At 38.2% G+C, this 23270-nt stretch overlaps 1 protein-coding gene across 5 annotated transcripts in view; it reads left to right on the top strand.

Annotated features, from left to right (window-relative positions):
* Nucleotides 1-12270: 12270 nt before the first annotated feature.
* LOC129775606 (embryonic polarity protein dorsal-like) overlaps nucleotides 12271-23270 on the top strand; it is a 65490-nt gene continuing 54490 nt past the window's right edge. For 3 of the 5 annotated variants that reach the window (XM_055780558.1, XM_055780554.1, XM_055780549.1), the window contains exon 1: nucleotides 12271-13064. The gene's annotated coding sequence lies outside the window, so the exon portion shown is untranslated. The remainder of the gene's footprint in view (nucleotides 13065-23270) is intronic. The other 2 variants (XM_055780550.1, XM_055780556.1) reach the window with 2 other exon arrangements.

Genomic DNA, 23270 nt, shown 5'->3' with positions numbered 1-23270 from the left:
CAATTTGTGATTTTCAAAACTATGTTATTTTTTGTGTTTGAGTAAATTTAAATTGAAATAATGAGTTTTTAGGGGAAAACCCATCAATAATTAAGATTAAGATTCTGCATCGCAAAATGTTGGTATTGATAAACTCTAAAAGTCGTACGAAGACAATTTTGACGTACAATTTTAAATATAAAAGTTGGAGTAAAGAATTCCGTTTTTGCATGGTTACCATAATGCAACCTAGATAGAAAGCGCTAAAAACAGCTATGTGCAAGATATCTAAAACTGTCTTCGACAAAGTTATTACATATGATAGAGCGCTCATTTTTATGTTAACAAAAATAGGGTGACCAAAATTGTCGATGAAATAAAAAAATTAACTTTCTTATCTTTATAGATAGAGCTAAACATAGTTCCACAATGTCGGAACATCCCTTATTTTCAACAACTTTGTGGAACAAAGTTTTTTTCTATCACTTAATATAATCGATTTAGCCCTTGCTTTCTAAGTTGCATTAGGGTAACCATGAAAAGACGGTTTTTTTTTGTTTTGACTTTCACATTTCAAATTCTACATCAAAACTGTCTTTGTATGACTTTTAGAGCTTATCAATACCGATATTTTGCGATGCAAAACTTGGACGGACGATTCAGTCCACTTTCACGATTTCGTAGTTTTTCTCATTGTGTCACGAATCAAACTTTTCTTTCAGATTCCGTCTATCACTTTTATTTCAGAAAAATGAATGAATCGGAAAAAAAATTCAATTTGTCTTCCGATAGTTCGCCCCAGTTTTGAGCTTAAAGAACGTAAAGACGATGCGATATTAATTGCCCTTGATTCTTTTAAGTCAAATTTCAACAAAAAATTATCGAAATTACTGCTAAAATATGATATATATAAATAGGTTTTCGACATGTTTATTGAATTGTTATGACAATGCTTATGAAGAGAATATTTCTAGACCTGCAAATCACCTCCGAGCTATTTCAACAGCATAATGACCAGCAGCGTAGAAAAATTCTTAAAAGCGGCCTATGCATAATTGTTCCAAAAAGTTTTTTATCAAAATTTACAAGATTTTATATAAACTTAAAATATATTTTTTTAAAACCAATTTTCTAAAATGTCCGAAATGGCCCCGCTCGATGATACTGGAAACACAAGCTAATAAATCTTAGAGCCTTGACATAAAATTTAAGCTGCTTAAATTTGAGGTTCGTTGTTTAAGTTGAACATTATAGTACAGCAAATTTAAAATATTGTCCCCAATTAGTTTGAAATCTATGGTATCCATGGGCTTGCGGTTGAGCTTCTCATTGAAGATTAATTGCGGTTGATTCGTCTGAGTCATGATGTATGCATTACTCCTTTGAAAATGATTAAAACATAATTATCAAATTGACATTGCAAAACACCAAGTGGCCACATCAAAACGAAATAGCAGGCGTTTACAAAATACAATCCGTCTCCATAGTTCAGACGCAATTTCCTTGCGACGAATGCAATGATCCCTTCAGCGAGTCGAACTTCCGTTTCGTCTATCCACATCAAGATACTGGGCGCGAAAAACTTTCAAAACTTCAGCTGTGAATCATTGACTGCCCACACTCTGGTACACCGCCACGAGCCTGTGGCAGCCTCAATTATCTTCGCAGCTGACAGGTATGCATAAATTATTGGAAAGCTAAAACATGTACACATCCGGTGGAAAAGCATATAGTTCACCTCTCACCGCTTTCTCACGCCTTCCGGTGAAACTTTTCCCATCAAGCGGTCAAGTTCAATGCCGATGCAAAGCGATTACTGGGAAAATCAATATATTACCCCTTTCCATTCGGCTTGCATTTCCAGGGACAAACAAATTTTTGCATTCTCTGAACTGAATTTCGGTTGAATTCAATTTCGCTGGGTAGCTTTTCCAAGAATGTTTCGGAAGGGAAGAACGAGAGAGTTCTCGAAAACGGCATGCGAAGAAATCATTGAATTCAGGAAGGCGCGAAGGGATTTACACGTGGGAAAACCGTGGTTCAAACGTTTTATAGCTATGAAATATCCGAGAAACGGAACGAAGCCATCAATCATACCCAACCGTAAGACACGCGCTTTTGGAAGAAACTGTTTGTTTTTTTGCCAACCATAGTTCCCGCATAAGTTGGTTCGTAACATAAACATCAAAATAACGATTAGGGAATCCCTTGTAGGTTGATATTGATCGAGCTTTTCCTCACCTATTAGCCGATAATTATTATAATGTATTCGGTCTCTAAGTTGCTTGTAAATCTCGTTACGTAATCCTTCGCCGAATGAAACAAAATATTATTTCACTTCTACGCGGCTGTGAGTCATTATTTGGTAGCCGGTATTGACCCCACTCCTATCTAGCAGCATCGAACAAACGGGACGCAGGACAAACAAAATTCCAAGAATTCGGCTGTGCTGAGCAAAGCCATCGCAAGGCAGCAGCTCCAAATGTCCTGAGGACCACCAATAAACAAATACCCTCAAAGCTTCGTGGGAAAATCATGAATGAAAAATTTGTGTTGGTAGTGGTAATCATGCGTTTACCTTCGGCGGCCGCGCCACAATTGCTCCAACCAATCAAGGATAAGAATGATGTCAACTTCGGTACCACAACAAACCACACTCACAGTCATAGTGGAAGCGCGAAAACATCGCATCGAAATTGTTGGAGCATCCGAACCCTGTCGCTTTCACCTATCGGAGGAATTCCTTAAACATGAGTCATCAAACAGGATAATCGATTGAATCCGCGGCGAAAAAGTGTCGTTAGCATAATTCAATACGCAGAAGGATTGTGTGTTCCGAGTGTGAATTTAAAATGTTCAAGCACATGATACCAATATATTACAATAGCCATGTCAATGAACCGAACTCTTCAGCTGGATGCAACAATCGATCTGCTATTGCAACTTGTATTCGAAAGGGCGCCAATGAGTGATCATTATAAAGCTGCTTCGTGCAGCGTGGGTGCGATTGAAGTCAGTTCCGCTCATCTTCGGAAGCTTTCACTACGTAAATCCAAACGTACCAACAATTCGATCGTGATGTAAAGTAAATTTATTTTGTGATGTAAAGTAAATTTATTCCATGTATATGAGGGGCTTAGAATGAAAGGGGTGTAAGTGATTTGATCGATTTCTCTACATCGACTCTCTCTTTTGATCATAGCATAGCTGCGAACTCATTCCCAGCAGTATTTAACAATGTGGAAGATAGGTCAGAACCTCATCTATCGGATTCTATAGTAAACTCAAATTGGAACGTTTTTACAGTTGAGTTATTAATCAAAGAAAAAGTTGACGACGAGAAATCGATCAAATCACTTACACCCCTTCCATTCGAAGTCCCTCATATGAATTGATTATATACAACTTTAGACTCGATTAAAGACTCGATCGTGTGATACCACCCATCATTTTCTGCACAGTACTGCTCGTAACCGTATTTGCTATCTTGTTCCACCACTTTTCCATTTGATTCTGCCACATTTCTTCAGTTTGTCTTTGATAATTCTCCACAACTTCTCTCCAAAACTACATATCTTTTGCCAAATCACCAACATACGGGCAAATTTATCTACGTTAACAAATTCGAACCTACCCACAACACACACGCTTGGCAAGGTGAAATGTTTTACCGTCTATTTGTCCGAAATCCATTTTTACGTGAGGGGCTTAGAATGAAGGGGTGTAAGTGATTTGATCGATTTCTCCACATCGACTCTCTCTTTTGGTCATAACTTAGCTGCAAATACATTCCCAGCTGTATTTGACAATGTGGAAGATAGGTCAGAACCTCATCTATCGGATTCTATAGCAAACATAAATTGGAACGTTTTTGCAGTTGAGTTATTAACTCAATAAAAAGTTGATGAAGAGAAATCGATCAAGTCACTTACACCCCTTGCATTCTGAGCCTCTCACGTATGTTTCATTGTCCATCAAAGTGCATCCTTTGTACTTGATCGACAATTGCCCGTACAGCTTCCTTGCACGGGTTTTATCATGATACGACCGCAAGCAGTCTCATACAAATTCACCACCGTGAACTTTTTCGCCAAATCCCGCAAGGAGAGCCCAGGATTGCAGTGGACTGCTTGAATTACTTTTGCAATTATTTTTGCTCGTAGATTCCGGTCATAAGTTCCACTCTACGATTGATTGGCAATGTAAGGGTCTCCCGGTAACGTTTTAGTATGGTGTTTTAAGTCAATTTTGAAAATTTCAGAAATTTTGCGATCTTTCCTCCTGAACACGTCGGGTTCTCAACGTGAGTGTGCAGAATTTTCTCCGCCTTTCGCGTTCCACGTGTCCTTTAATTTTGATGAAATTTTCACTACATTTCAACGCTAAGATAATTAATTGGCTGTTATAAGCACAGTGTAGCGAAAATCGATATTTTTGAAGATTTTGATTGAAGACACATCAGGAACTGTTTATAATGATATTGCAGCGGAATGGAAAAAAAATAGAAGTTGGTTGTCAAAAAACAAATTCATGAGAGGTTAATGATCTTTAATGAATAAAATTAATAATAAAATATTGTAAACCACTAACTTCTAAGTTTTTCACTTGTTTCTATCAACCATAATTTGCTGGATTTAATCCAGTTTGGACTTAATTCATTTGGACTTCATTCAATATTTTTTTATGTTTCATAACTATATCCTGTAGTATGCTCCCCTGGCCGAGTGGTTAGCGTCAAACCTAACAAGCCGGGGGTTCGGGTTCGATTCCCGTTCTGGTCGGGGACATTTTTCTTCAAAGAAATTTCCTCTGACTTGCACTATGGTCACGCGTTTTCTAGAGCTTGCCACTCAGAATGCATTCAATGCGTGTTATTTGGCATAGAAATCTCAACTAAATACTAATGAAAATGACGCAAGTAATGCTACGTTGAGACGGCGGAGTTCCTCTAGGAACGTTAGTGCCATATAAGAAGAAGAAGAAGAACTATATCCTGTACTGAATTTTATCATCTTTCGAATGGATTCAACAGAATCGTTGGAGGAGGCGATCTGGCGTAGTGGTAACATCCATACCTCTCACGCTAAAGGCCACGAGTTCAATTCTCACTCCCGACCAGGGTTACCATATCTACAGAATAATCTGTATTTATACAGATTTTTCAGTCTTTTTGAAACCAAGAATCCGTAGATACATATTACAGATTTTTAGGTTTCCATACAGATTTACAGATTTTTCAAAATAACTATCCAATATTAGTTATGGCTTGATCACAATAATATTTTTTCTCAACTAAACAATTTTATTCATATAGCATTCGAATCAATCTGAATGAGAATCATTTTGGCATTCATGTGTAGCGTGTAATACTGCCTTCTCATGTTCAATCTAAGCCGAAAAGATGCCAAAGTCTGCGTGATCAGCTAGCTTTACAATAAATAAATATCACTGTTTATCTTTTTCCTACTAAAGCACAGTAAATGCGAATTTTTACGTGGATACCATCACCATCGTCAAATTCATGCCAATTAAAGATTGATCAATTAATTTTCTGGAACTCAAGCCACGAGCGTTCGCTTTCTGAAAGAACGTGAATGTTCAGAAGTATTCATATAAAAAAAATCAATTTTGGGCATTACAAAGTTAGCCGGGATTTGGGGGTCTCCGTAGCCACATTGGTTGCGCGTTCGCTTAGTAAGCGATCGATCGTAAGTTCAAAACTCAGGGCCTTCATTGACCATCTTTATGTTGTTACAGAACAACTACGTCCACACAACGATCATCAGCGATGGAGATCGATCCATGGTCGAAATAAGATCGATTCATCCATACAACTGCTCTGCTCTGCAAGACACATCGGGCTGCTGTTCTATAAATAACTAAACAATGATCAATCAACTATCTCCGCTGTCCGGTGGTCTAACTAGATAATGGAAGATCAGAAGGAATACTCTTACGCCTAAATGGCTACTGTGTGAATGTACCATATGCAATGGTATAGAAGGAAATACTCTTACGCCGAAAAATGGCATCTGTGCAATGTGCTAATTATACGCTGCGTTTCACAACTATAAAACCAATCATTTTTTTTCTGAGTTTCCAGGGATATGTAAAAAGTCGGTTGAATTGAAGTATATAGTGTACAACAACTATCTTCATTTAAAAGACTGGCTATTTGAACTTTGTTGTTGTGTTCAGGCACGAAACATTTTTAAAAACAGAAATTTCAGTGTTTCATAACTATAGAACCAGATGGAAAAACTCTCACTCCCTTACCAAATCAACGTCAATTTCACAAGAATTACAATAAGTTTTTCATAGGTCATAGGTCATAGGTTCATAGGTCATCCTTAGTTCTCAATCAGTTGAAAAAACCCATTCGGAGTGGTTTTGACCAAGCTGCGTCATGTTGTAGTGTGTATCTGGTTCCACACAGAGGATACTGCTCGTTTAAGCTCTTCAAATCACTCATACTGCTTGTAAGCTGCAACTACTATTCGTACGATCACTCCTCATAAGTTCTTGATAGGGTTTTGATCTGGTAAAGCTGATCAGTCCAGAATATGAAGCCCATATTCACTAAACCATGGCATGACTTTCCGGATTTTAGGAATTGATGCCAAATTACCCAATTATCTCATTGTTTATGATGCAAAAACAGTAAGTGATTCTGAAGTGCTTCTTTGCACTTATGGAGCGTGAGGAATTGGCATTGCAAATTCATGCAAGTCGGGACCATTCTTGTTCCGACTGAAATACGTTTCTTTTACACAGACTTCAAATTCATGGAACGTGAGGAAATTGGCATTGCAAATACATCTGCCGCGATCTCCCAAAGTGACGCAAGCGCCAAAATTGAAATTTTACTTTTTTATGTTATAGATCGATAAAGAATACCAAATCCTTTCAAACGATTGCAAAGTTTTACAGAAATGTGAAAAAATGTGCCCGTAAAAGCTTGAAACGGAATGGTTTAAGCGTCATTTACCTTATGATGTGACGTAATTTAAATCTGATGCGATGTGATTTTTTTATCTGTTCTGATGGCAAAGAATGAACGAGCAGGCACAACAAATTTCACATAACAACATCAATCAAGGGACAAAGCATCTTGACGGTGTTCACTTACCACCCCTGCTCAATTTCGCTCTCGGATGAATTGAAGCTGAGTGTCGATCAAAGGGTAAATGTCGGATTTGGTGACTACACTCTTCTAAATTCTCCATCGAAACGCATCTTATAACAAAACTCAAAACATCCGATGTATTTGCTTTACATCGGATAATTTTGGACGGCATTATCTTATACAACACGGATGTTTTCAATTGCATTTTGGATTGGAAAAAAAGGTGTTGTCCATAATTGTTCCAACGGGTTCTCAACTACGTTAGCCCGCTACAAAGTCGGAAAATGTGTAGAACTTTTCTCCCTGATGCTACCTCATGCTTCGCTCAACGGTGACATTTTGTAAAAAATATTTGGTAACAGATTCTCCCATACTTTGATGGATGAACGCCAATCGGTTGTGGAAACACCGATTAAAATTCGCTGTTTCCACAAAAAACTGGCGTTGGTAACATAGCTTGAATTAAACTGAAATTTCTCAAAAATCAAGCCGATGGCAATAATTTTCCATCAAGTGTACATATTTTGTACAGATCAGATTTTCGTAATGCACGTGTATGTTGATTATACATGCAATTTTAAGAAAAGCTTCGAACTGAAAATTCTGCCCTCTGGCGCTTGTGTTACTTTGCGAGATTACGGCAGACATGGTGTCTGGGGAAATTGGCACTGCAAATTCATGCAAGTCGGGGGCATTTTTGTTCCGACTTTGCCTAACACAGACTTCAAAACCAAGGTGTCTGGATAAATCGTCTTAGCAAATAAATGCAAACTGCGACTAGTACTAGACTGCATTTGTGCAGACTAGAATATGTTTCCTGAACACGGTCTTCTAAACCCAGGAACCTGGAAAAATCGTGCAGACATTATAGTCGAATGAACATTCAAGTTTGAAGCCTCTATAGTATAAAAAGTAGAAGTTGAAGTTGTTGGTTCATGCAACCCGGTGATACTTCTGCACCCGTTTTTTTGCACTTCGAAAAGTGTTTTCCTAACACGGATTACAAAAGCCGATACGTACAAAACGCTTTGGCTCGGTTATCCAAGATTGCATAGAAGGATATGCCTTCATATCTTCTGCTCACTGAATTTCTACGCATACCATTTGATGATTAGGCAAAATGCTGCAATTTACTTGTAATGAAGAACATAATCTATTACAATGCATGAATTGACCTTAAATGGCATTTATTCAATCTCTTTACTCACAAAGCAAATATGTTGAATTCAATTGAATTCGGAAATTGTTTCATTCAATCAAAAATTTAATCAATACAAACGATTGCTAAGCTAAGATAGTCCCACGTCAACCTTGCGGTTACATCATTGATATAACCCAGCCATTTTTACTTGAAGAATCAGTGATGTATAATTTTTATATGGTCTCGAGACCAAGGGCGCTATTTTTTTAAAATATTTTTTCTTGAGCATTGAGTTTTTTTAAATAATATATCCAAAAATCAGAGAGGCGTTACTTTTTGTTCTTGAGTTATGATTTTTCAAAATTAACCGATTTCCGAAAAATAAATTTTTACCTCTTTTTTCAAGAATCACTATTACTCTCTAATATACCAAAACTCTCGAAGATAGTCATTCTAAAAGGCTGAAGTGAGTTGGAATAAACAAGGTTTACTATACAAAATATTAACTCATAAAATTGATCAATACTTTCGATATTGAACTCAAATAATTTCGAATACCATACGAATACGAGTTTGAGTATTTACATTCGAACTCACTTTCGCCATTTTTAGGGAAATAGAAACCATTATTCTGAAAACATATAGCAAACCTTCTTAAGCGGCCCATACATCTGCAATATTATTGCACAACATAGGTGGTTGTGAAATAATATTGAGGGTGTGTTTCAGATATTGAAATGTTGTACAATATATTATATGATATAAAAAAAAAATAAAAATTTATTGTGCAACGCTTACAATATTGCATGATCTATGTGTGACATTGTGCAATATGGTGTCAGATAATGTCAAAGCTCATGTTTACATTTACATTTTCTCGGGTGTAAAGAGAGTGTTGTCCTAAACAAATTCACAGACTGTTTTTCGAGGACGCGTTTGTCGCGATGGCCATCCTACTAGCCCCATCCGAATCGTGCGCTAGTATTTACCCGTCGCCGCTTTTTTATAGTCTTTGCTATTAACGAGGATCCATGCGTCCGTCGCCAATTTGTATCGCTTCCGAGTCAATTAAACTTCGACTTAACCCTGAATAAAGGGTGTGTCACATCAAATTGCATCACGGAAAAAACGCTGTAGAAATTCGCCCTGTAGACCGATCCTTTTGAAAATTTTAGACAGTAAAATAAAAACTATTAAACAACTTTTGGCATTTTCTTTTTATTCATACTTCGAGCCCAAGCCCGTATGCTCGCACCTTCCTCTTTACCCCGTCCATAAGGTTCTGTACAACGTCAGGTTGTAGTTTTTTTTGAACAGAAATCCATTTTCTCTTGAAGTCCGCCTCCGATTTGACAACTTTTGGGTTCTTCCGGAGGGCCTGCTTCATAATCGCTCAATATTTCTCTATTGGGCGAAGCTCCGGCGCGTTGGGCGGGTTCATTTCCTTTGGCACGAAGGTGACCCCGTTGGCTTCGTACCACTCCAACACGTCCTTTGAATAGTGGCACGAAGCGAGATCCGGCCAGAAGATGGTCGGGCCCTCGTGCTGCTTCAATAGTGGTAGTAAGCGCTTCTGTAGGCACTCCTTAAGGTAAACCTGCCCGTTTACCGTGCCGGTCATCACGAAGGGGGCGCTCCGCTTTTCGCAAGAGCAGATCGCTTGCCACACCATGTACTTTTTGGCAAACTTGGATAGTTTCTGCTTGCGAATCTCCTCCGGAACTCTGAATTTGTCCTCTGCGGAGAAGAACAACAGGCCCGGTAGCTGACGAAAGTCCGCTTTGACGTAGGTTTCGTCGTCCATTACCAGGCAATGCGGCTTCGTCAGCATTTCGGTGTACAGCTTCCGGGCTCGCGTCTTCCCCACCATGTTTTGCCTTTCGTCGCGGTTAGGAGCCTTCTGAACCTTGTATGTACGCAGGCCCTCCCATTGCTTGGTCCGCTGGACGAATGAACTTGACAAATTCAGCTTATTGGCGACATCCCGGACCGAACTTCTCGGATCACGTCTAAACTGCTTAACTACGCGCTTGTGATCTTTTTCACTGACGGAGCATCCATTTTTGCTGTTCTTCACCTTCCGGTCGATGGTTAGGTTCTCGAAGTATCGTTTTAGTACTCTGCTGGCCGTGGATTGGACGATTCCCAGCATCTTACCGATGTCCCGATGTGACAACTCCGGATTCTCGAAATGAGTGCACAAGATTAATTCACGACGCTCTTTTTCGTTCGACGACATTTTTCCAAATTTACGACAAATTGACAGTGAAGCATAACCAACGTGATCTATACACTCTTATCTGATTATAAGCGAAAGCTGAAGATATAATTCCTAAAAATTAAATTTCTACAGCGTTTTTTCCGTGATGCAATTTGATGTGACACACCCTTTAGGACCGATTTATTTGTACATTGCAGTGCCATAACCAGAAATTGTCTAGCGCCCCCTGAGAAAAGAGTAAAGTTTTGAAAATCGAAAAAAATATTCATCGCCTTGTTACAGCTCATGGACCAAAATATTGTTGAAATGGTCAAGTCCAACTACAAGCAAAAGCTTATACGTGAGCTTCTTGGATGCCAAGGGAAGTTCGATGATATGGGTAAGCGAATCAACATAAGGGATGCTATGTTTTGAGAAGCCGAGGCTTGGGACGACATACCGGCTGATTCCATTGTCAAGTCATGGAATGCTTGCGAATGCTTCATCTGTTTTGGAACTACATCAGGTTGATGAAGATGAAGAGTCCGAAAATTGGGAAAATTTGTTACTTGGACTAAGGAATTGGAAAGACAACACTTGCTGCGAGAATTACGTAAAAATATATTTTTTATAATTGTTGCTTTGTTACATATTATGCACATTAGAGTGCCAGTGAATGTATGGGAAAAAAGTGACCTTCGAACTTTCGGAAGAGACTTCCTGCAAAATGTTGATTCCCGAGAAAAAATACCCTTTGCAAAATTTCAGCTTAATCTAACTTTATTTACTATTGTCGCACAGCCGTCAAAGTTTCAGTTTTCTTTAAACTGTAAAATCACCCAATGGATATCACTTAAAAATTTTCGTAATTTTTTTTACGCCAACGCTCTTTATAATTTTAATAAATTTAAACGAAAAAGACTTGGGAATGCTCTTCCTAGATTTCTACTTGTTCCGTACAGATTCAGATCTCATGTGAGAGCGATTTACTGCTTATGAAAACATCAGAGTTTGTGTTAATTATAATTACCTCGGAATACCTAGTTTTTCAGGCAAGAAATACGATGATCGCGATTGTCGGAAGGATGAAACCATCTTTGAATATTTTGTTTTCATCTTTCAACTTGTAAATGTGTTATACTTTCACAAAAAAACAGTATCATGTTCACAGGCTCTATATGATGCTCTTTACAATTGTGTTTGCATTGGCTAAAGAGTAAAAAATAGAACCTACAATTATTTTATAACAAAGAACAAATCACGCAATATACCAACAAATCTGTCTAATGGCTTCATGATGCACACAACTGCAATTTGGTACTTAATACACGCATTCAACAGAGGGGTTTTACCTTGTTGCGGTCATCAAATGCAATGAATCGTGATTCTGACGGCATAATATCTGGAATTATAAGTATAAATAATGTGACATCATCACTGTGATGTATACATGCTGGTACTGCTACTAGATAGCGATCTCTATCAACACGGGATCACCACGGCACACGGTTCATCAGACATCACTTTTTCTCATGTGCTTAAACTTTTTGCCTCGATGCAAACAATTTGTTCGACTGTGCCTAATCGCTACGCGTGTGGATGAGTGATTCAAAATACACCTATAAACTTCTCTTTCGTTCCTGTACAACTTCATTCTCATCGATAACCACCAAACCATTGCCATCGTCGGCAAATAGAAACATCGCATCGGAGACTAGCAACATAGACAGCAGCAGACGGTTGTGTGTCATACATTCATACTTTCCGCGTGTGTAGCGCACCACCCGCCGCGCTAAGTTCGATTAGCGTAGTATTACGCTTCACAGAACAGTACATCACCAACGTTCGCGCCGACTTGAACTAGAATCCTCCGCGCGTTGTCGTCTCCTTCCTCACCCAACTCACCTCGACCATGTGCATACGTATTCATTTCGGGGTGAACGTTGATGTGTGAGTGCTCCCGCTTGTGTCCGAGAGCGGCGCTTTTCCAGGACACTTTTCCTCCGTTGGGCGGAAAACTGTCGCACGCCGGTCAGACGATTTTTGGTGGTTCAAGTGGTAGCAGCTTCCACAGGAGAAGAATAAATTAAAGTGTTTGAAGCGAAAATTGTTCTCAAATTCCATTGTTGATTGTTAGACACACGCTGGAGAGATCGGGGAATTTCTTCTGCTGTGCTGAACAACAATTCTCAGGTCCAGTATTTTCTACCGTGACTTCTCACGGCCTGCAGGGACCGTGTAACGAGATGTGAGCTCATCGTGGGAACTTAGAATTTCCGTAACACTCATCGATTCGAATTCGAGTGGAATAGTGGCTCGTCAAGCTTTTTCCATCAGTTGTAAATTGATTCTTATTGGTGTCGGAGGAAAAAAAACGAGCGAAGTGAATTTTGAGTGTGATTAGAAAAAAAATGCGAAATCGTTATCGTGCGGAACGCCGCATACAGAAGACTATTCGCTAGAGGTTCAACACATTATAGCTGATACCAGTGGTGCTCGCGCCGTTTATTGGAGTCCATATTTGTTGTGGTTGTTGTTATTGTTGTTATCTGAAATCATTCATTCGCGAAGTCGCTGACGTCAATTGTCTGGGGGACAAACGTCGTAAACGTCGTGTGGTGAGTCGAACGTATTTTTGAAAATTTACTTTCATTCGCTAGAAATGTAACAAAGATTTTATGCACAGTTACAATAACTTGCTCTAATATTTTTTTGTAAATACACAGGAAACTCATTTGCACATAACTGCCCCATCATAGAACACTAAAACAAGAATTTGCATTGCGTGTGCATGTCTAAAGTTCCTGCAAGTATCTCATGAACTGTCATCAATGTTACACATGGAGTGATTCATCATTGCTGACTGATTTTTTTTGTTTCTGTTTTGGTTTACTATATTCACTGCAGCTTCTTTTCGTCTTTGACATTGAACAGTTCAACGGCCGTTTGATCGATGGAAATATGTTTGTTTTGACGGTTAAAGTTTGGCATTGAGTTGATGCCGGATGTATCAGATGCCGCTTCGAATGCATTCGGCTATTTCATGTCGTCAAAAATGGTTGTGTAATGCAAGTTTCAACGAAAAAACAATTATATCTTAGGGATCGTGGAGGTTTCATGAAGTGTCGAATTTTATTTTCAAACCATTAACATTAACTCAACTTTAAATCTAGTTATCGATGATGTTGACGCGAAAAGATTCATATGAAAGAATATTGTACAAGGATCAATACCGTTCTGAATCATTTTTCGGACAGCTTCATATTTCGGATACTCTGTAACAATAGCTTGAAATGCTGGGATGGGATAAGAAATACCGATGGTGGGTCAGAATTTTCAAAAAATGGTCAAAAAACATGCCACAATCGCCAAATGTGTTCATTCTATGATTCATCGAGCTTGAGCTTGGGTAGACTGTACACATCGTATTACAGGGTCTTTCAGATTAAACGCTCACGCAACAAATTTTAATAACTTCTACAAAAGTGAACCGATTTTTATTTTAAAAAAAGGAAAATAAAGCTTATTTTAGGACATTTTCGATGTGACCACCCCTTTTTCGATAACGACTTTTAAACGGTGAACAAAATTCTTCATGCACAACTCTAACATTACGACTTCGATGCTGTTGAAAATCCGAGTTATTTCTTCTTTAAGTTCCTCCAAATTTTCATAGCAACGGTCCTTCTCGTACCCAGTCCAATTAACATAGCAACGGTCCTTCTCGTACCCCCAGAGCAAGTAATCGACGACGAGAAATGTGGAAATTCTTACCCTAAGAGGACAAAGTTTCATTGAGGCTTCGGTTGCTCGAGTAATACGATTTCATTAAAAATACACGTTCTTGTAAATTATACATCTCACCACAAATTGATAGTGTAGGTCTCTTTTTATAATAAAATTTGTCTTTGAGGCAGAAATTTTGGAAAATCAATGTGTCCGGCATCTTTGAAACAAAAAGGTTTAGTCGGGAAAGACGGACACTTGGCGGGAAAGATGGACACTTGGGGTGGGAAAAATGGACACTAATTGAAAATTCAAGTTTATCTACTCGATAAGTTTTGGAGGTCTTCAAATGTGCCTTAAAAATTTTCTAACAATAAAGCTAGACTAAAATCACCTAGAAGGGCTTATAATTTTTCTCATTTTTTCATGTCATATTAGAAACAAAAAATTGGTTCTTTGTCGGTGGAGTGTTTGTCTTACCCGACTTTATATTTAATTTTCGTCAATATTTTTGGAGTTCCCCTACTTGCGTCATTTTTATTAGTACTTAGTTGGGATTTCTATGCCAAATAACATGCCTCGAATGCATTCTGAGTGGCAAGCTAGAACACGCGTGACCACAGTGCAAGTCAGAGGAAATTTCTTTGACGAAAAACTCCCCCGACCAGAACGGGAATCGAACCCGAACCCCCGGCATGTTAGGTGTGACGCTAACCACTCGGCGACTTGAACCAGCGAAATAGCATAAAGCACACATTGATTGACGCTTTAGAGTAGGAAACCATTCTCATTTTGCAAATTTCGGCGATTCGAGCTTTGAATTGCTACTGAACTCCTTCAGCTTTCGCTTGTACCGGAAATCTGAAGAAATAATTCGAAGATACGGTTGAAGATTCGCCACGATCACCAGAATCGATAGATTTTTCGGCAAAATTTTCCTGGCTGCCAACCACGATTTTCTTATAAATCTCTGTTCTCTACGCAGCTTGTGACAGTCTTTCTTTTTTGTCGATCTTTTTCTTTCACATCCGAATTCTGGAAAATACTTCCTTGTTCAGCGATCTGTTCTTCTAAATTATATTTATCCTCCATCGATTGGTCTAATAGATCAAGTTCTTTTTTCCACAGCGCCTATTCCTTCCTTTTGTAGCTTCTATTCCTTCTTCATCGCCTTTTCTTCTTCCAATTCTTGCTTCTCTTCTTCCAACTTTCGCTTCTTCAATCACTGTTCGGCTTCCAAACGCTACAGCGCAAGTTATGCGCGTTCTCGAGCACTGTAGGGGTAGACTTATCGATTTATTGCCAAAGGTATATTGGGTTCAGAATTCCCGGACTTTTACATCTCTCTCTTCCTCTCATCGTTACAACTCCGCCTGCGAACGAAGGATCTCCATAGTAGCATGTCCGAAATAGAACCTGAGACTATTGAGAACCCGAGCAGGGGGTCCAAAACCCCTAAGGAGGATGATTGTAATAGGTGTTATCCATGGTTATTATGTAAAAAAAGAAATAGATAAACTCCTAATCACCTCAGTAAATCCTAATTCTTACCTCTTCCCACTAACAACTATCCTTTCCATGATAATCGCTAGGGAACCACGTTATAGAGGCGACCCTTCTGGCCTTCGGACGGTGAATATCATACTGACATTCCTTCCCTTCGCCTGGTGACGCGGCCGGCGTCGTTATTGACTATTTAAAGCTCGATTCACCGAAACTTGCACAAAGAGAATGATTTGCTACTCCAAAACGTTATTCGGTGTGTTCTTTGTACAATTTCACTGTTTCAGGTCAATCACGGAGAGCAACTACGAAGTGTACAGTCTACCCAAGCTCAAGCTCAAGCTCAGCTCTCTCTTTCTCTCGTCGTTACAATATTTCTGGCATCACTGGCAATAGCAGTAGCTCTACTATGAGCATTCGGCTTTCTAGAAAGATCACCTGGCCTAATTTTGGGATTTTTTTCTCCTTCGTAGCATCAGTCACCATAGGAACTGTGTCTGACGGTAGCATGTCGAGCATCTGTGGTATTTCCACTTTTGTACTTTTGTGCACTTTTTGATGGAACGGTTTAAGTTCATTTTCGACAAAATTAACCCTGTTGTTACGGTATCACAGTAGTGCGTATCTGCTGAAGTGGCAGCTGATCACTACTCCACACAAAATTTGTGTGCCTTATAAATCTTTAAGCAGATAGTCTGAATTGTAACAAAAAACCACGAATTTTTGGTTTGCAGCTGTATATTCCTTGTCAGACCAATGGTTTTTTGACGTAGGACCATGCCTTCCAGTAAGGGTGCTGAATCAGAGAACAGGTCACGGTTTTATGAAATAATGTTAACGTTAATAACTATTCTCGCTTCGAACGGATTTTGGTGATATGCATAGTAATCGAATCAGAAACTCTCTACGATTCGTTTGATATACTATAAATTACGATTTCATAATCCGTAAAGGAGTATATTAACGAAAATTGAAAGCATTCCCATTTTCTCGTATATTTGTTCTGTTCATTTATGTGCTTACCATCGCTTCCGCTCTTCGTCCCGTTTGGGAATAAATTAGTCATTCGCGATTTCAAATTTCAAATTTCATAGTCTGATTCCAGCTAGCGAGCAAAGGATATTCTTTCCAAATGTTGATATCGCAGGTTTTGCTCGAAATAAAAGAATAATGGAAGATATTCTATATTTTCGTTCCACACTTACAGGTAGTTGTTTTAATGCAGTCTTTTTGCGGTTTAATGGAGTGATTGTTCTGCTTTTGCCCGCGATGGGAGGCGCTATGAATGGAATTGATCTCCGTGTTTGTTGTGTTTCATGTATTCGTATGATCTGAGAAATTTTCGTACCCACTTCTCACACTTCTCAATAAATTTCACCCGCTATAAACTGATTGATTTTTCTGACGGTCAGCAGCAGGAACATAAGCTGGCTCGACAATCTTTAGACCTAGAGGGGAGATTCTATGCGAAATCCATGACGGAATTTAGAAAATTGGCGGAAAAAACGGATCGGAGCATTCGTTCCAAAAACCAACTTAGGTGGCAGAAAAAGCCTCCATGCTTAGCAGTTTTCGAAACATAATCCGAATGTATCATTCCGTAGGCATGAAAAAATAAGAAAAATTACAAGGTCTTTCTAGGTGAGTTTAGTCAAGTAGATTGTTCAATCATTTTAAGGCCCATTTAAAGACATTCAAAATTTATTGAGTACATCAACTTGAATTTCAAAATAACTTTTCAGTTAGTGTCCATCTTTCCCACTCCAGGTGTCCAACTTTCCCTGCAAGTGTCCGTCTTTTTCGACTGTTTCTTATTTTTTCGAAGATGATTTCACTTAAAGTGTTCGTCTTTACCACCCTTCCCCTACATGCAATCTCGATCGATGGAAGCACCGCGCCGATTTTCATGCCGTCTGATGGAAAGTACTTTCGTATTTTCATAACACATTGTTTCTGGTTTTTATGCGTTGTCAAAGGTAGATTGAAAATTGTTATATTGTTTTCAATGCGTTGTTGAAGGTAGATCCATAATATGGTTACCTTCAGCTACTTCTGTAATACGGCTCTTTTCAGAGCCAATAAAACTCTCTACTAATAAGTTATTTGTGCAATTGCGTTGCATTCTAATGTAATAAATTAAAATAATCCAATAAAAAGTGAATTGATTTACATCGTCGGGAGAAAGCTCGGGTGAATTTCAGAGTGTCTCGGTCTTGGGCTTATTGGTAACTTTTTCATCGATCGATCATTCAATTTTCGTGAATTCGCGAATCGTTTCCGTGTTCAAAGTGGAGCGCACTTAAGTTTGATGTAAAGAAGGCGGCGGAACTGTGAACTGGGGATGAAAATTTGTTTCGTAACTGGTCGCTACCGCCACCTCAACACAATCAATTCTTTATAATAAATTAGAAATTGCTGGGGGTGTGGTGCGTGGTGTGACATTTTCCCGTATACCATTCATTCGAAACACGTTTTCCCTTAGCACATTTACCCGAATGTAACAAATACCGGTAAGACGTTCACCCGAATGTTTTTTTAACCGAATGTAGCAAATTAATATAACATGAGAGAGCAACGAAAATACTGGAAATGTAATTGGAAAATTGTAATAACGAAATTTAACAATGATGTGAGATCTTCTTCTGATTCATTTGTAGAAATTAGTAGGCATACAATTTAAATACCTTCCTTTTTTTCCGTATTGCTCTTCAAAGCTAAGAGACCCGTTATACAGTATTACGGGATTTGGGTCATTTTTAGCAAATTAATTTCAACATAAAAAAATAAAAAGGCATAAATGAAAAAGGGGAAAAGATTTGGAAAAAAATAAAAAATATTTTTTAGCATTTTTTTTTTCTTCTTTGAACATATGCTGTTCTTTCGAGTTTATTTGTTTCGTTTTGAATATTCAGGTTCGATTTACCAAAACTAAATATTTAAATTCAGATAACTATTCCTTCTTTGATAAATGAGCTGTGCTGTTTAACTGATTTCAATTTATTATCAGGATTGTTTTTTTATATTTCTTTCTATCTTATTCCGGATAGTACATTCGGGGCAATTGTCTTTCTAGATAAATGGTATTATACTCTTCCTTAATCTCCGATTGATTGATCTCCGATTTCAATAGCTAATTGTTATTATAAAGACCTCATTCTAACCCACAGAATGAGTACCTCTAGCAAAACAAAATTGAAGTTTCTTACATTAGAAAAGAATGTATTGTTTTATCGATCGGATATTGCAGTGTAACTAAAAAACGGATAACTCTAGTTTACAGATGTGATAGTTCTGATAATTCTAGTTGCGTTCGCTAGTCTGAATAACATCTCAAAAATATTTGGTCGAAATTTACGTTCAAATCAAATTATTCTTTTCATGTATGTCACTCAGAATGTATGTTTGACGGATTTCAAAATCTCATCCTATGAATTTTCATGGCGACTGCTTGAAATTCACAGTTATAGTCTACGTGTATGGGGTACTTAATCCAAATGAATGAATAATGTTTACAATCGGATTTGTCCATCATTTATATAAAACTATAAATTTAATTAATATAAAGTCAAACTATATCCCTTTTCCATAACTTTGTAAAATATAGTATGAAACGCTGGATTTTCTCGTTACCGTCTACCCACACAATATTCGAGTTTTTAGATAGCAATGAATGTATAAATGGCCCATTTCCATAACACTTATTAGAATCAAATATAGAAATGCCTCTTCATAAAAAATAGATGTACTACATGGGCTGAAAAGTCCGGGATTTTTCAACAGAAAAACAACAACAGAAAAATATGAACAAGTTTCATTTCGAGAGGTTCGTCTGTCACTAGCTTATGTGTGAAGTTTCATGACATTTCTAAAGATGTTTAAGTGTCACTACCTGAGCATTCGTATAGAAAATGGAAAAAGAGGATCGTATTTTGATCAAATATTGTTTTGACGTAGAACTCCGTATTTCAGGAAGGGTGCCAAATCAGAAAACAGGTCACGTTTTTATGAAATAAAGTTAACGTTAATAACTATTTTCACTGTGAACGAATTCTCATGATTTGCACACCAATCGAATCGGAAATTCTCTAAGATTTGTTTGATATGCTATACATTATAATTAATCTTATCTCTAAATGGTTCAAATTCAAGAAAACTAGAACTTCCTTTCTTCCATACATTTGTTCTGCCGATTTGTGTGCTAACCGTACCGGTATTTCATTTCTTAACATTTCTTAACAGATGTTTGCATCAATTGATAGGAAATATTTTAATATTACTTTTCATGAGATGTACAATTGAATAACTGTAAAATGTCAAGCGTTATCTAAACGTCCTAACTGCATAGTTTTGATTGTCCCGATTTACGGTTTCCCCAACACAGCCATCTAAATCAAGCAGCCTTGGGGAAATCAACATTGCAAATACATGAAAGTATCGGGACTTTTGTTCTCACTGAAATGTGTTCCCTAACACAGACTTCAAAACCAAGCAGCGTTGGAGAAATCGGCTTTGCAAACACGTAAAAGTAAGGGGAGCTTCTGTTCCTACCGAAATGTGTTCCCTAACAGAGATTTCAAAACTATGGAGGAAATGGAGGAAATCGGCATTGCGAATTCATGCAAGTCGGGGGTGTTTTTGTTTCGACTGAAATGTGTTTCCCTAACATAGGCTTCTAATCCATGGAGTGTGGGGAAATTGGCATTGCAAATATGTGCAAGTCAGGAGCATTTTTGTTCCGACTGAAATGTGTTTCCCTAACACAGACTTCTAAACCAAGGTGTCTGGGGAAATCGGCTTTGCAAATAAATGCAAACTGCGAGTACTTTTGTACTCGCTTGCCTTTGTGCAGACTAGAATATGTTTCCCTAACACGGTCTTCTAAACTTAGTAATCTGGGAAAATCGTGCATACACTAGAGGCGAATGAACTTTTAAGTTTCAAGCAAATTCGCGTTTTGAGAAGTACGTACACTTGAGAGATGCAAACTTCAAAGGGAAATGTAGAATAAAATAATCGTTTGATAGTTCTTCCGTTCACATATTTTGTCCAAGGCATCATACCGAACGTAAAAGGGACTGTCATTGAATTTACTTGTAACGAAGAGCATAATCTATCACAATGCATGAATTGACTTTACATGGCATTTGTTCAATCTTGTTACTCACAAAGCAAATATATTGGATTTAATTGAATTCGGAAATTGTTGCATTCAATCAAGAATTTAATCAATACAAACCAATAATTGCTAAGCTAAGGTGCGGTTATATCATAGATATAATCCACTCATTTTATTTTTTTTTTTTGACGTAGGACTACGTCTTTCATTTCTATACCGGGGTGTAAAATCAAAGTTTCGAAAACGAAAGCGTTACGCCGGAGACCGAGATTTTGAGCGTTAAAAGCTCCTAAACAACTAAACGAAATGGTATGATAAACACTTCATTCAAAAGATAAAATGTCTACGCGTTATATACTTGTTACTTTTTGATCCAAAAACTTGTTTCAATAGTCTTAAAATTGCTTTCAAAACAGGTTATTGAAATCACCAATCGGTATATAAGCGAGCGCCACTCGGAAATCCACTCAGTTATAATTGAACAGCGATTGGAGCATGGTGTCGCTGTTGTGGTGAAGCTAGCTTCGTTTATCATGAAAGCGCTGATGAACGGTGTCACCAAGAGCCTGTTTGTGCACCTTAGGCCAGAAGGGGATCCATCAGGAGGAGAGTGATGCCACAAACGGTTCCCCGGGAAGAGATCGGAGTAGCCGCCACACACACATACACGCGCGGCACTCTTCGTTTGGATGCCATTCAGCATCGAGAAAATTCCGGAAAGATTCAATCGTTGCTGAGAAATAATCTGCCAGTTCCCCTGGGAACTGAAAAATACATTCATGCGAAAGAGTTCATTTTAATGTTTTCTATCCATGTAACACTGCGACCAAATATTTTTCAATCAAGTGCTATTAACAGGTGGTTATCGAGTTAGCATTAACCACTGGTGGGCTTCGAGTATTGAGAAAAATCTGGAAAGAACTAATCGTTGCTGAAATTTACTCTGCCAGTTCCCCTGGGAATTGAAAAATACATTGATGCGAAAGAGTTTATTCTAATGCTTTCTTTCCATATAACACTGCAACCAAATACATTTGGTTTTGTGATTTTTCAATCGATCCGAAAATTATTCTTCCCCATCAGTAGAAAATTTTCGTACCCAATATTGTATGCGCGCGCAACGGAAAATGTTTAGCATCGCGAAAATTATATTATTTTCAATCGATTATTGCTCAGTCGCCGAAAATTTCAAACTCACAGAGTTCATTCCCCTTTATTCTGCCTTCCAAATTGCCATCGTAAACCACACCTTCTCTCGATTCAATCACGCACAAAAAGCATACCTAAGTGATATTCTGGTGGTGAAACGCATTCATTTTTCACGAGGACATTGACAAGACAACATCGTTATTGAACGAGCTGAACGTGCTGGACGAGCTGGACGACGAGGGATCAAGAGATGGCCTGACCTGACTTGAAACACATACAGTTTGTTTGGAACTGTGAGGGAGCGCAGAAAATCCGATCCATCAGAAGAAGAGAAAACGACCGAGAGAGTATCAGCACCGAAAAACAGCTCCGTTTGTGACATCGAAGCAGCCGCCACACACACACATATACGTACGGAACTTCTTTCGTTTGAATGCCATCCAGCATCGAGAAGATTCCGGAAGAATATTATCGTTGCTGAAAAATAATCTGCCAGTTCCCCTGGGAATTGAAAAATACATTCATGCGAAAGAGTTTATTTTAACGTTTTCTATCCATATAATACTGCGACCAAATACAATTGGTTTTGTGATTTTTCAATCAAGTGTAATTAACAGGTGGTTATCGAGTTAGCATTAACCACTGGTGGTGGAAAGATATTGCTGCTGCAAAATAATCTGCCAGTTCCCATGCAAGCGAAAGAATTTATTTTAATGTTTTCTAACCATATAACACTGCGACCAAATACATTTGGTTCAGTGATTTTTCAATCATGTGCAATTAGCAGGAAAGCTTCTGGAAATTATTCTTCGTCACCAGTAGGATATTTTCGTATCCAATATTGGATGCATAAGACCTTGTACCTCCAACGTAACGCTCTCGTTTTCGAAGTCCCCCAAATATTCATTTATTCATTCATTCAGAATGGATTCTGATTCAACTTCAAACAAATGATCACTGAATCAACGATAGTCCTACGTCACCACTGCGGTTATACCATAGATATAACCCACTTCCAGTTTTTTTGTGTTGAGTGCTTTTGTACTCGCTTGTCGTTGTCAAGACTGGAATATGTTTCCCTAAAAAGTACTTTTGAACTGAGAAGCCTGGGAAATCGTCATTTCGGAAACTAGAGGTGAATGGACTTTCGCGGTTCGAGAACTACGTAAACATGAGATGTGCAACAATTTCAGAGGGAAATGTAAAATACAATGATCGTTTGACAAATCTTCCGTTCACATATTTTGTTAGTCCTAGATATGATATCAAACGTAAAAGGACGTTCATCAAATTTATTTGTAACGAAGAACATAATCTATTACAAAAATTT

This window comes from Toxorhynchites rutilus, chromosome 3, assembly GCF_029784135.1.
Source record: "Toxorhynchites rutilus septentrionalis strain SRP chromosome 3, ASM2978413v1, whole genome shotgun sequence".
In the NCBI taxonomy this organism is placed as follows: domain Eukaryota; kingdom Metazoa; phylum Arthropoda; class Insecta; order Diptera; family Culicidae; genus Toxorhynchites; species Toxorhynchites rutilus.
Note: the sequence above shows the minus strand (reverse complement) of the source record. Positions and strands in the feature narration are given on the sequence as shown.